Here is a 13807-nt window from a genome sequence, read left to right on the forward strand (position 1 = left end):
TGAAGTAAGAGACAGAGCGGGGGAGGGGGGGAGACGAGGAGAAAGGAAAGATGAAGTAAGGGACAGAGCGGGGGAGGGTGGGAGATGAGGAGAGAGGAAAGATGAAGTAAGGGACAGAGTGGGGGAGGGGGCGAGATGAGGAGAGAGGAAAGATGAAGTAAGGGACAGAGTGGGGGGAGGCGAGAAAAGAGGAGGGATGAAGTAAGGGACAGAGCGGGGAGGAGGGGGGAAATGAGGAGAGAGGAGGGATGAAGTAAGGGACAGAGCGGGGGAGGAGGGATGAAGTAAGGGACAGAGCGGAGGAGGAGGGATGAAGTAAGGGACAGAGCGGGGGACGAGGGGGTGAGACGAGGAGAGAGGATGGATGAAGTAAGGGACAGAGCGGGGGAGGGGGGGAGACGAGGAGAGAGGAAAGAAGTAAGGGGGGAGGGGGGGAGACAAGGAGAGAGAAGGGATGAAGTAAGGGGCAGATCGGGGGAGGAGGGGGGAGACGAGGAGAGAGGAGGGATTAAGTAAGAAACAGAGCGGGGGAGGGGGGAGATGAGGAGAGAGGAGGGATGAAGTAAGGGACAGAGCGGGGGAGGGTGGGAGATGAGGAGAGAGGAGGGATGAAGTAAGGGACAGAGCGGGGGAGGGTGGGAGACGAGGAGAGGAGGGATGAAGTAAGGTACAGAGCGGGGGAGGGTGAGAGACGAGAGAGGAAGGATGGAGTAAGGGACAGAGCGGGGGAGGGGGGGAGACGAGGAGAGAGGAAAGATGAAGTAAGGGACAGTGCAGGGGAGGGGGGGGACGAGGAGAGAGGAAAGATGAAGTAAGGGACAGAGTGGGGGGAAGGCGAGGAGAGAGGAGGGATGAAGTAAGGGACAGAGCGGAAAATGAGGAGAGAGGAGGGATGAAGTAAGGGACAGAGCGGGGGAGGGAGGAGACGAGGAGAGAGGAGGGATGAAGAAAGGGACAGAGCGGGGGAGGAGGGGGGGGAGACAAGGAGAGAGAAGGGATGAAGTAAGGGACAGAGCGTGGGAGGAGGGGGGGAGACAAGGAGAGAGAAGGGATGAAGTAAGGGACAGAGCGGGGGAGGAGGGGGGGAGAGAGAGAAGGGATGAAGTAAGGGACAGAGCGGGGGAGGAGGGGGGAGACGAGGAAAGAGGAGGGATGAAGTAAGGGACAGAGCGTGGGAGGGGGAGAGACGAGGGATGAAGTAAGGGACGGAGGGGGGGAGACAAGGAGAGAGGAGGGATGAAGTAAGGGACAGAGCGGGGGAGGGTGGGAGACGAGAGAGGAAGGATGAAGTAAGGGACAGAGCGGGGGAGGAGGGGGGGGAGACGAGGATAGAGAAAGGATTAAGTATGGGACAGAGCGGGGAGGTGGGGGGGAGACGAGGAGAGAGGAGGGATGAAGTAAGAGACAGAGCGGCAAAGGGGGGAGACGAGGAGAGAGGAGGAATGAAGTAAGGGACATAGCGGGGTAGGAGGGGGGTAGACGAGGAGAGAGGAGGGATGATGTAAGGGACAGAGCGGGGGGAGGAGGGGGCGAGACAAGGAGAGAGAAGGGATGAAGTAAGGGACAGAGCGTGGGAGGAGGGGGGATGAAGTAAGGGATAGAGCGGGGGAGGGGGGGAGATGAGGAGAGAGGAGGGATGAAGTAAGGGACAGAGCGGGGGAGTGGGGGAGACGAGGAGAGAGGAGGGATGAAGTAAGGGACAGAGCGGGGGAGGGGGGGGTGACGAGGAGAGAGGAGGGATAAAGTAAGTGACAGAGCGGGGGAGGAGGGGGGATGAAGTAAGGGACAGAGCGGGGGAGGAGGGGGGATGAAGTAAGGGACAGAGCGGTGGAGGGTGGGAGATGAGGAGAGAGGAAAGATGAAGAAAGGGACAGAGTGGGGGAGGGGGGGGAGACGAGGAGAGAGGAAAGATGAAGTAAGGGACAGATTGGGGGGAGGCGAGGAAAGAGGAGGGATGAAGTAAGGGACAGAGCGGGGAGGTGGGGGGAAACGAGGAGAGAGGAGGGATGAAGTAAGGGACAGAGCGGGTGAGGGGGGAGACGAGGAGAGAGGAGGGATGAAGTAAGGGACAGAGCGGGGGAGGAGGGATGAAGTAAGGGACAGAGCGGAGGAGGGATGAAGTAAGGGACAGAGCGGGGAGGTGGGGGGAAACGAGGAGAGAGGAGGGATGAAGTAAGGGACATCACGGAGGAGGGGGGAGACGAGGAGAGAGGAGGGATGAAGTAAGGGACAGAGCGGGGGAGGGGGGGATGAGGAGAGAGGACGGATGAAGTAAGGAACAGAGCGTGGGAGGGGGAGAGACGAGGAGAGAGGAGGGATGAAGTAAGGGACAGAGTGGGGGAGGAGACGAGGAGAGAGGAGGCATGAAGTAAGGGACAGAGCGGGGGAGGAGGGGGGGAGACAAGGAGAGAGGAGGGATGAAGTAAGGGACAGAACGGGGGAGCGTGGAGATGAGGAGAGAGGAGGGATGAAGTAAGGGACTGAGCGGGGGAGGAGGGATGAAGTAAGGGACAGAGCGGAGGAGGAGGGATGAAGTAAGGGACAGAGCGGGGGAGGAGGGGGTGAGACGAGGAGAGAGGAGGGATGAAGTAAGGGACAGAGCGGAGGAGGGGGGAGACGAGGAGAGAGGAGGGATGAAGTAAGGGACAGAGCGGGGGAGGGGGGGATGAGGAGAGAGGATGGATGAAGTAAGGAACAGAGCGTGGGAGGGGGAGAGACGAGGAGAGAGGAGGGATGAAGTAAGGGACATAGCGGGGGAGGAGGGGGCGAGACAAGGAGAGAAAAGGGATGAAGTAAGGGACAGAGCGGGAGAGGAGGGGGGATGAAGTAAGGGACAGAGCGGGAGAGGAGGAGGGATGAAGTAAGGGACAGAGCGGGGGAGGGGGGGAGATGAGGAGAGAGGAGGGATAAAGTAAGGGACAGAGCGGGGGAGGGGGGGGATGAGGAGAGAGAGGACGGATGAAGTAAGGAACAGAGCGTGGGAGGGGGAGAGACGAGGAGAGAGGAGGGATGAAGTAAGGGACAGAGCGGGGGAGACGAGGAGAGAGGAGGCATGAAGTAAGGGACAGAGCGGGGGAGGAGGGGGGGAGACAAGGAGAGAGGAGGGATGAAGTAAGGGACAGAACGGGGGAGCGTGGAGATGAGGAGAGAGGAGGGATGAAGTAAGAGACTGAGCGGGGGATGAGGGGAGACTTGGAGAGAGGAGGGATGAAGTAAGGGACAGAGCGGGGAAGGGGGGGATGAGGAGAGAGGACGGATGAAGTAAGGAACAGAGCGTGGGAGGGGGGAGACAAGGAGAGAGGAGGGATGAAGTAAGGGACAGAATGGGGGAGCGTGGAGATGAGGAGAGAGGAGGGATGAAGGGACAGAGCGGGGGATGAGGGGAGACGAGGAGAGAGGAGGGATGAAGTAAGGGACAGAGAGGGGGAGGAGGGGGGGAGACGAGGAGAGAGGAGGGATGAAGTAAGGGACAGAACGGGGGAGGAGGGGGGGGAGACGAGGAGAGAGGACGGATGAAGTAAGGGACAGAGTGGGGAGCAGGGAGGAGACGAGGAGAGGGGATGGATGAAGTAAGGGACAGAGCGGAGGAGGAGGGATGAAGTAAGGGACTGAGCGGGGGAGGAGGGGGGGAGACGAGGATAGAGAGAGGATGAAGTAGGGGACAGAGCGGGGAGGTGGGGGGGAGACGAGGAGAGAGGAGGGATGAAGTAAGGGACAGAGCGGGGGAGGAGGGATGAAGTAAGGGACAGAGCGGAGGAGGAGGGATGAAGTAAGGGACAGAGCGGAGGAGGACGGATGAAGTAAGGAACAGAGCGTGGGAGGGGGGGAGACAAGGAGAGAGGAGGGATGAAGTAAGGGACAGAGAGGGGGAGGAGGGGGGGAGACGAGGAGAGAGGAGGGATGAAGTAAGGGACAGAACGGGGGAGGAGGGGGGGAGACGAGGAGAGAGTAGGGATGAAGTAAGGGACAGAGAGGGGGAGGAGGGGGGGAGACGAGGAGAGAGGAGGGATGAAGTAAGGGACAGAGCGGGGGAGGAGGGATGAAGTAAGGGACAGAGCGGAGGAGGAGGGATGAAGTAGGGGACAGAGCGGGGAGGTGGGGGGGAGACGAGGAGAGAGGAGGGATGAAGTAAGGAACATAGCGGAGGAGGGGGGAGACGAGGAGAGAGGAGGGATGAAGTAAGGGACATAGCGGAGGAAGGGTGGGGAGACGAGGAGAGAGGAGGGATGAAGTAAGTGACAGAGCGGGGGATTGGGGGAGACGAAGAGAGAGGAGGGATAAAGTAAGGGATAGAGCGGGGGAGGGGGGGAGATGAGGAGAGAGGAGGGATGAAGTAAGGGACAGAGCGGCGGAGGGGGGGAGACGAGGAGAGAGGAGGGATGAAGTAAGGGACAGAGCGGCGGAGGGGGGGAGACGAGGAGAGAGGAGGGATGAAGTAAGGGACAGAGCGGGGAAGGAGGGGAGAGGAGGAGAGAGGAGGGATAAAGGGACAGAGCGGGGGAGGGGGGGGAGATGAGGAGAGTGGACGGATTAAGTAAGGAACAGAGCGTGGGATGGGGAGAGACGAGGAGAGAGGGATGAAGTAAGGGACAGAGCGGGGGAGGGGGGGAGACGAGGAGAGAGGTGGGATGAAGTAAGGGAGAGAGCGGGGGAGCAGGGGGGAAACGAGGAGAGAGGAGGGATGAAGTAAGGGACAGAGCGGGAGAGGGGGGGAGATGAGGAGAGAGGAGGGATGAAGTAAGGGACAGAGCGGGGGAGGGTGGGAGACGAGAGAGGAAGGATGAAGTAAGGGACAGAGCGGGGGAGACGAGGAGAGAGGAAAGAAGTAAGGGGGGAGGGGGGGAGAGAAGGGATGAAGTAAGGGGCAGAGCGGGGGAGGAAAGGGGAGATGAGGAGAGATGAAGTAAGAAACAGAGCGGGTGAGGGGGGAGATGAGGAGGAAGGATGAAGTAAGGGACAGAGAGGGGGAGGGGGGGAGATGAGGAGAGGAGGGATGAAGTAAGGGACAGAGCGGGGGAGGGTGGGAGATGAGGAGAGGAGGGATGAAGTAAGGGACAGAGCGGGGGAGGGTGGGAGACGAGAGAGGAAGGATGAAGTAAGGGACAGAGCGGGGGAGGGGGGGAGACGAGGTGAGAGGAGAGATTAAGTAAGGGACAGAGTGGGGGGAGGCGAGGAGAGAGGAGGGATGAAGTAAGGGACAGAGCGGGGAAGAGGGGAGACAAGAGAGGAGGGATGAAGTAAGGGACAGAGCGGTGGAGGAGGGGGGGAAACGAGGAGAGAGGAGGTATGAAGTAAGGGACAGAGCGGAGGAGGGGGGAGACGAGGAGAGAGGTGGGATGAAGTAAGGGACAGAGCGGGGGAGGAGGGATGAAGTAAGGGACAGAGCGGAGGAGGAGGGATGAAGTAAGGGACAGTGCGGGGGATGAGGGGGGGAGACGAGGATGGAGAAAGGATGAAGTAGGGGACAGAGCGGGGAGGTGGCGGGGAGACGAGGAGAGAGGAGGGATGAAGAAAGGGACAGAGCGGGGGAGGAGGGATGAAGTAAGGGACAGAGCGGAGGAGGAGGGATGAAGTAAGGGACAGAGCGGGGGAGGAGGGGGGGGAGACGAGGATAGAGAAAGGATGAAGTAGGGGACAGAGCGGGGTGGTGGGGGGGAGACGAGGAGAGAGGTGGGATGAAGTAAGGGACAGAGCGGGGGAGGGGGGGAGACGAGGAGAAAGGAAAGATGAAGTAAGGGACAGAGCGGGGGAGGGTGGGAGATGAGGAGAGAGGAAAGATGAAGTAAGGGACAGAGTGGGGGAGGGGGGGAGACGAGGAGAGAGGAAAGATGAAGTAAGTGACAGAGTGGGGGGAGGCGAGGAAAGAGGAGGGATGAAATAAGGGACAGAGCGGGGAGGAGGGGGGAGACGAGGAGAGAGGAGGGATGAAGTAAGGGACAGAGTGGGGAGCAGGGAGGAGACGAGGAGAGAGGAGGGATGAAGTAAGGGACAGAGCAGAGGAGGAGTGATGAAGTAGGGGACAGAGCGGGGAGGAGGGGGGGAGACGAGGAGAGAGGAGGGATGAAGTAATGGACGGAGGGGGGGAGATGAGGAGAGAGGAGGGATGAAGTAAGGGACAGAGCGGGGGAGGGGGGAGATGAGGAGATAGGAGGGATGAAGTAAGGGACAGAGCGGGGGAGGAGGGGGGGAGACGACGAGAGAGGAGGGATGAAGTAATGGACGGAGGGGGGGAGATGAGGAGAGAGGAGGGATGAAGTAAGGGACAGAGCGGGGGGAGGAGGGGGGAGACGAGGAGTGAGAATGGATGAAGTAAGGGACAGAGCGGGGGAGGGGGGTGATGAGGAGAGCGGAGGGATGAAGTAAGGGATAGAGCGGGGGAGGGGGGAGATGAGGAGGGATGAAGTAAGGGACAGAGGGGGGGAGGAGGGGGGGAGATGAGGAGAGAGGAGGGATGAAGTAAGGGACAGAGCGGGGGAGGGGGGAGAGGATGGATGAAGTAAGGGACAGAGCGGGGGAGGGGGGAGGGGGGAGATGAGGAGAGAGGAGGGATGAAGTAAGGGACAGAGCGGGGGGGAGACGAGGAGAGAGGAGGGATGAAGTAAGGGACAGAGCGGGGAGGAGGGGGCAGACGAGGAGAGAGGAGGGATGAAGTAAGGGACAGAGCGGGGGAGAAGGGGGGAGACGAGGAGAGAGGAGGGATGAAGTAAGGGAGAGCGGGGGAGGGGGAAGGTGAGGAGAGAGGACGGATGAAGTAAGGGACAGAGCGGGGGAGGGGGGAGATGAGGAGAGAGGAGGGATGAAGTAAGGGACTGAGTGGGGGAGGAGGGCGGGAGACGAGGAGAGAGGAGGGTTGAAGTAATGGACGGAGGGGGGGAGATAAGAAGAGAGGAGGGATGAAGTAAGGGACAGAGCGGGGGGAGGAGGGGGGAGACGAGGAGAGAGAATGGATGAAGTAAGGGACAGAGCGGGGGGAGGGGGGTGATGAGGAGAGAGGAGGGATGAAGTAAGGGATAGAGCGGGGGAGGGGGGAGATGAGGAGAGAGGAGGGATGAAGTAAGGGACTGAGTGGGGGAGGGAGATGAGGAGAGAGGGATGAAGTAAGGGACAGAGCGGGGGAGGGGGGAGATGAGGAGAGATGAAGTAAGGGACAGAGCGGGGGAGATGAGGAGAGAGGAGGGATGAAGTAAGGGACAGAGCGGGGGAGGGGGGAGATGAGGAGAGAGGAGGGATGAAGTAACGGACAGAGCAGGGGAGGGGGAGGAGAGAGGAGGGATGAAGTAAGAGACAGAGCGGGGGAGGAGGGGGGAGATGAGGAGAGAGGAGGTATGAAGTAAGGAACAGAGCAGGGGAGGGGGGGAGATGAGGAGAGAGGAGGGATGAAGGACATAGCGCGGGAGGAGGTGGGGAGGGGATGGAGAGAGGAGGGATGAAGTAAGGGACAGAGTGGGGAGGAGGGGGTAGATGAGGAGTGAGAAGGGATGAAGTAAGGGACAGAGTGGGGGAGGGTTGTGGAGGGGGAGGAGATAGGAGGGATGAAGTAAGGGACAGAGCGGTGGAGGGGGGGGAGACTAGGAGAGAGGAGGGATGAAGTAAGGGACAGAGCGGGGGAGGGGGGAGATGAGGAGAGAGGAGGGATGAAGTAAGGGACAGAGCGGGGGAGGGGGGAGATGAGGAGAGAGGAGGGATGAAGTAAGGGACAGAGCGGGGGAGGAGGGGGGGGAGACGAGGAGAGAGGAGGGATGAAGTAATGGACGGAGGGGGGGAGATGAGGAGAGAGGAGGGATGAAGTAAGGGACAGAGCGGGGGGAGGAGGGGGGAGACGAGGAGAGAGAATGGATGAAGTAAGGGACAGAGCGGGGGAGGGGGGTGATGAGGAGAGAGGAGGGATGAAGTAAGGGACATAGCGGGGTAGGAGGGGGGTAGACGAGGAGAGAGGAGGGATGAAGTAAGGGACAGAGCGGGGGAGGAGGGGGCGAGACAAGGAAAGAGGAGGGATGAAGTAAGGGACAGAGCGGGAGAGAGGAGGGATGAAGGGACAGAGCGGGGGAGGGGGGAGAAGAGGAGAGAGGAGTGATGAAGTAAGGGACAGAGCGGGGGAGGAGGGGGGGAGACGAGGAGAGAGGAGGGATGAAGTAATGGACGGAAGGGGGGAGATGAGGAGAGAGGAGGGATGAAGTAAGGGACAGAGCGGGGGGAGGAGGGGGGAGACGAGGAGAGAGAATGGATTAAGTAAGGGACAGAGCGGGGGAGGGGGGTGATGAGGAGAGAGGAGGGATGAAGCAAGGGATAGAGCGAGGGAGGGGGGAGATGAGGAGGGATGAAGTAAGGGACAGAGGGGGGGAGGAGGGGGGAGATGAGGAGAGAGGAGGGATGAAGTAAGGGACAGAGCGGGGGAGGGGGGAGAGGAGAGAGGAGGGATGAAGTAAGGGACAGAGCGGGGGAGGTGGGAGATGAGGAGAGAGGAGGGATGAAGTAAGGGACAGAGCGGGGGGGAGACGAGGAGAGAGGAGGGATGAAGTAAGGGACAGAGCGGGGAGGAGGGGGCAGACGAGGAGAGAGGAGGGATGAAGTAAGGGACAGAGCGGGGGAGGAGGGGGGAGACGAGGAGAGAGGAGGGATGAAGTAAGGGACAGAGCGGGGGAGGGGGGAGGTGAGGAGAGAGGACGGATGAAGTAAGGGACAGAGCGGGGGAGGGGGGAGATGAGGAGAGAGGAGGGATGAAGTAAGGGACTGAGTGGGGGAGGGAGATGAGGAGAGAGGGATGAAGTAAGGGATAGAGCGGGGGAGGGGGGAGATGAGGAGAGAGGAGGGATGAAGTAAGGGACAGAGCGGGGGAGGGGGGAGATGAGGAGAGAGGAGGGATGAAGTAAGGGACAGAGCGGGGGAGGGGGGAGATGAGGAGAGAGGAGGGATTAAGTAAGGGACAGAGCAGGGGAGGGGGAGGAGAGAGGAGGGATGAAGTAAGAGACAGAGCGGGGGAGGAGGAGGGAGATGAGGAGAGAGGAGGTATGAAGTAAGGAACAGAGCGGGGGAGATGAGGAGAGAGGAGGCATGAAGTAAGGGACAGAGTGGGGGAGGAGGGGGTAGATGAGGAGAGAGAAGGGATGAAGTAAGGGACAGAGCGGGGGAGGGTTGGGGAGGGGGAGGAGATAGGAGGGATGAAGTAAGGGACAGAGCGGTGGAGGGGGGGAGACTAGGAGAGAGGAGGGATGAAGTAAGGGACAGAGCGGGGGAGGGGGGAGATGAGGAGAGAGGAGGGATGAAGTAAGGGACAGAGCGGGGGAGGGGGGAGATGAGGAGAGAGGAGGAATGAAGTAAGGGACAGAGAGGGGGAGGAGGGGGGAGACGAGGAGAGAGGAGGGATGAAGTAATCGACGGAGGGGGGGAGATGAGGAGAGAGGAGGGATGAAGTAAGGGACAGAGCGGGGGGAGGAGGGGGGAGACGAGGAGAGAGAATGGATGAAGTAAGGGACAGAGCGGGGGAGGGGCGTGATGAGGAGATGAGGAGAGAGGAGGGATGAAGTAAGGGACATAGCGGGGTAGGAGGGGGGTAGACGAGGAGAGAGGAGGGATGAAGTGAGGGACAGAGCGGGGGAGGAGGGGGCTAGACAAGGAAAGAGGAGGGATTAAGTAAGGGACAGAGCGGGAGAGAGGAGGGATGAAGTAAGGGACAGAGCGGGGGAGGGGGGAGAAGAGGAGAGAGGAGGGATGAAGTAAGGGACAGAGCGGGGGAGGAGGGGGGGAGACGAGGAGAGAGGAGGGATGAAGTAATGGACGGAGGGGGGAGATGAGGAGAGAGGAGGGATGAAGTAAGGGACAGAGCGGGGGAGAGGGGGAGATGAGGAGAGAGGAGGGATGAAGTAAGGGACAGAGCGGGGGAGGGGGGAGATGAGGAGAGAGGAGGGATGAAGTAACGGACAGAGCAGGGGAGGGGGAGGAGAGAGGAGGGATGAAGTAAGAGACAGAGCGGGGGAGGAGGGGGGAGATGAGGAGAGAGGAGGTATGAAGTAAGGAACAGAGCAGGGGAGGGGGGGAGATGAGGAGAGAGGAGGGATGAAGTAAGGGACAGAGTGGGGGAGGGGGGAGATGAGGAGAGAGGAGGGATGAAGTAAGGGACAGAGCGGGGGAGGGGGGAGATGAGGAGAGAGGAGGGATGAAGTAAGGGACAGAGCGGGGGAGGGGGGGAGACGAGGAAAGAGGAGGGATGAAGTAATGGACGGAGGGGGGGAGATGAGGAGAGAGGAGGGATGAAGTAAGGGACAGAGCGGGGGGAGGAGGGGGGAGATGAGGAGAGAGAATGGATGAAGTAAGGGACAGAGCGGGGGAGGGGGGGTGATGAGGAGATGAGGAGAGAGGAGGGATGAAGTAAGGGACATAGCGGGGTAGGAGGGGGGTAGACGAGAGAGGAGGGATGAAGTAAGGGACAGAGCGGGGGAGGAGGGGGCAAGACAAGGAAAGAGGAGGGATGAAGTAAGGGACAGAGCGGGAGAGAGGAGGGATGAAGTAAGGGACAGAGCGGGGGAGGGGGGAGAAAGGAGAGAGGAGGGATGAAGTAATGGACGGAGGGGGGGAGATGAGGTGAGATGAAGTAAGGGACAGAGCGGGGGGAGGAGGGGGGAGACGAGGAGAGAGAATGGATGAAGTAAGGGACAGAGCGGGGGAGGGGGGTGATGAGGAGAGAGGAGGGATGAAGTAAGGGATAGAGCGGGGGAGGGGGGAGATGAGGAGCGATGAAGTAAGGGACAGAGGGGGGGAGGAGGGGGGAGATGAGGAGAGAGGAGGGATGAAGTAAGGGACAGAGCGGGGGAGGGGGGAGAGGAGAGAGGAGGGATGAAGTAAGGGACAGAGCGGGGGAGGTGGGAGATGAGGAGAGAGGAGGGATGAAGTAAGGGACAGAGCGGGGGGGAGACGAGGAGAGAGGAGGGATGAAGTAAGGGACAGAGTGGGGAGAAGGGGGCAGACGAGGAGAGAGGAGGGATGAAGTAAGGGACAGAGCGGGGGGAGGAGGGGGGAGACGAGGAGAGAGAATGGATGAAGTAAGGGACAGAGCGGGGGAGGGGGGTGATGAGGAGAGAGGAGGGATGAAGTAAGGGATAGAGCGGGGGAGGGGGGAGATGAGGAGCGATGAAGTAAGGGACAGAGGGGGGGAGGAGGGGGGAGATGAGGAGAGAGGAGGGATGAAGTAAGGGACAGAGCGGGGGAGGGGGGAGAGGAGAGAGGAGGGATGAAGTAAGGGACAGAGCAGGGGAGGTGGGAGATGAGGAGAGAGGAGGGATGAAGTAAGGGACAGAGCGGGGGGGAGACGAGGAGAGAGGAGGGATGAAGTAAGGGACAGAGCGGGGAGAAGGGGGCAGACGAGGAGAGAGGAGGGATGAAGTAAGGGACAGAGCGGGGGAGGAGGGGGGAGACGAGGAGAGAGGAGGGATGAAGTAAGGGACAGAGCGGGGGAGGGGGGAGGTGAGGAGAGAGGAGGGATGAAGTAAGGGACAGAGCGGGGGAGGGGGGAGATGAGGAGAGAGGAGGGATGAAGTAAGGGACTGAGTGGGGGAGGGAGATGAGGAGAGAGGGATGAAGTAAGGGACAGAGCGGGGGAGGGGGGAGATGAGGAGAGAGGAGGGATGAAGTAAGAGACAGAGCGGGGGAGGAGGAGGGAGATGAGGAGAGAGGAGGTATGAAGTAAGGAACAGAGCGGGGGAGGGGGGGGGAGATGAGGAGAGAGGAGGGATGAAGGACATAGCGCGGGAGGAGGTGGGGAGGGGAAGGAGAGAGGAGGGATGAAGTAAGAGACAGAGTGGGGGAGGAGGGGGTAGATGAGGAGAGAGAAGGGATGAAGTAAGGGAGAGCGGGGGAGGGTTGGGGAGGGGGAGGAGATAGGAGGGATGAAGTAAGGGACAGAGCGGTGGAGGGGGGGAGACTAGGAGAGAGGAGGGATGAAGTAAGGGACAGAGCGGGGGAGGGTTGGGGAGGGGGAGGAGATAGGAGGGATGAAGTAAGGGACAGAGCGGTGGAGGGGGGGAGACTAGGAGAGAGGAGGGATGAAGTAAGGGACAGAGCGGGGGAGGGGTGTGATGAGGAGAGAGGAGGGATGAAGTAAGGGATAGAGCGGGGGAGGGGGGAGATGAGGAGAGAGGAGGGATGAAGTGAGGGACTGAGTGGGGGAGGGAGATGAGGAGAGAGGGATGAAGTAAGGGACAGAGCGGGGGAGGGGGGAGATGAGGAGGGATGAAGTAAGGGACAGAGGGGGGAGGAGGGGGGTGATGAGGAGAGAGGAGGGATGAAGTAAGGGACATAGCGGGGTAGGAGGGGGGTAGACGAGGAGAGAGGAGGGATGAAGTAAGGGACAGAGCGGGGGAGGAGGGGGCAAGACAAGGAAAGAGGAGGGATGAAGTAAGGGACAGAGCGGGAGAGAGGAGGGATGAAGTAAGGGACAGAGCGGGGGAGGGGGGAGAAAGGAGAGAGGATGGATGAAGTAAGGGACAGAGCGGGGGAGGAGGGGGGGAGACGAGGAGAGAGGAGGGATGAAGTAATGGACGGAGGGGGGGAGATGAGGAGAGAGGAGGGATGAAGTAAGGGACAGAGCGGGGGAGGAGGGGGGAGACGAGGAGAGAGAATGGATGAAGTAAGGGACAGAGCGGGGGAGGGGGGTGATGAGGAGAGAGGAGGGATGAAGTAAGGGATAGAGCGGGGGAGGGGGGAGATGAGGAGCGATGAAGTAAGGGACAGAGGGGGGGAGGAGGGGAGAGGAGAGAGGATGGATGAAGTAAGGGACAGAGTGGGGGAGGTGGGAGATGAGGAGAGAGGAGGGATGAAGTAAGGGACAGAGCGGGGGGGAGACGAGGAGAGAGGAGGGATGAAGTAAGGGACAGAGCGGGGAGAAGGGGGCAGACGAGGAGAGAGGAGGGATGAAGTAAGGGACAGAGCGGGGGAGGAGGGGGGAGACGAGGAGAGAGGAGGGATGAAGTAAGGGACAGAGCGGGGGAGGGGGGAGGTGAGGAGAGAGGAGGGATGAAGTAAGGGACAGAGCGGGGGAGGGGGGAGATGAGGAGAGAGGAGGGATTAAGTAAGGGACTGAGTGGGGGAGGGAGATGAGGAGAGAGGGATGAAGTAAGGGACAGAGCGGGGGAGGGGGGAGATGAGGAGAGAGGAGGGATGAAGTAAGGGACAGAGCGGGGGAGGGGGGAGATGAGAGAGGAGGGATGAAGTAAGGGACAGAGCGGGGGAGGGGGGACATGAGGAGAGAGGAGGGATGAAGTAAGGGACAGAGCAGGGGAGGGGGAGGAGAGAGGAGGGATGAAGTAAGAGACAGAGCGGGGGAGGAGGAGGGAGATGAGGAGAGAGGAGGTATGAAGTAAGGAACAGAGCGGGGGAGGGGGGGGGAGATGAGGAGAGAGGAGGGATGAAGGACATAGCGCGGGAGGAGGTGGGGAGGGGATGGAGAGAGGAGGGATGAATTAAGGGACAGAGTGGGGAGGAGGGGGTAGATGAGGAGAGAGAAGGGATGAAGTAAGGGACAGAGCGGGGGAGGGTTGGGGAGGGGGAGGAGATAGGAGGGATGAAGTAAGGGACAGAGCGGTGGAGGGGGGGAGACTAGGAGAGAGGAGGGATGAAGTAAGCGACAGAGCGGGGGAGGGTTGGGGAGGGATGAAGTAAGGGACAGAGCGGTGGAGGGGGGGGAGACTAGGAGAGAGGAGGGATGAAGTAAGGGACAGAGCGGGGGAGGGTTGTGATGAGGAGAGAGGAGGGATTAAGTAAGGGATAGAGCGGGGGAGGGGGGAGATGAGGAGAGAGGAGGGATGAAGTGAGGGAC

This window comes from Taudactylus pleione, unplaced genomic scaffold (assembly GCF_031769625.1).
Source record: "Taudactylus pleione unplaced genomic scaffold, aTauple2 ptg002108l, whole genome shotgun sequence".
Lineage (NCBI taxonomy): Eukaryota > Metazoa > Chordata > Amphibia > Anura > Myobatrachidae > Taudactylus > Taudactylus pleione.